The sequence below is a fragment of the Haliaeetus leucocephalus genome, unplaced genomic scaffold (genome assembly GCF_000737465.1).
Source record: "Haliaeetus leucocephalus isolate CR32 unplaced genomic scaffold, Haliaeetus_leucocephalus-4.0 Scaffold848, whole genome shotgun sequence".
NCBI lineage: Eukaryota > Metazoa > Chordata > Aves > Accipitriformes > Accipitridae > Haliaeetus > Haliaeetus leucocephalus.
The window spans coordinates 11378184-11378789 of NW_010973284.1; positions in this window are offsets into that span (position 1 = coordinate 11378184).

Sequence of the window (606 nt, forward strand, 5' to 3'; positions counted from 1 at the left end):
AGTGGATTTCCATCTGAACACAAGGAAGCACCTTTTTACTGTGAAGGTGGTCAAATACTAGAACAGGTTGCCCAGAGAGGTTGAGTCGTTGCCATCCCTGGAGATAGTCAAAACCTGACTGGACATGGTCCTGGGCAGCCTGCTGTAGCTGACCATGCTTGAGCAGGGGTGTTGGATTACATGATCCCAAGAGGTTCCTTCCAACCTAAATGATTCTGTGAACTTGGAGTTAGCACCTTCCACTAGACAGTGTTATGGGCCATGTTCTGCACATGAGGCTTAGCCCAAAAATGAGTGGTACTGATGTGACGGCTTGAATCCCTAGGGAGTAGGTCTGTGCTTGAGTGGAAGGATGCACAAAGAACACTGTAAATGCATTTGGCTAGTGCAGGTATTTAAAGATCATGCTGATCTCAAGTAGTCATTATTTTCAAAGGCTGAACCTTACTCCCGTGAAGAAGAAGGAAAAGCCCAGGTCCTAGCTAAAGGAAAGTTTGTTTAAGACACAAGGTGGGATAGGGGTTGCCCATAAACTTTCATATGCTTGAATTGAGTCTTTTTTGAATATAAATGAGTTGCTTGTCTTTAGAGTTAAAAGGTGCATAG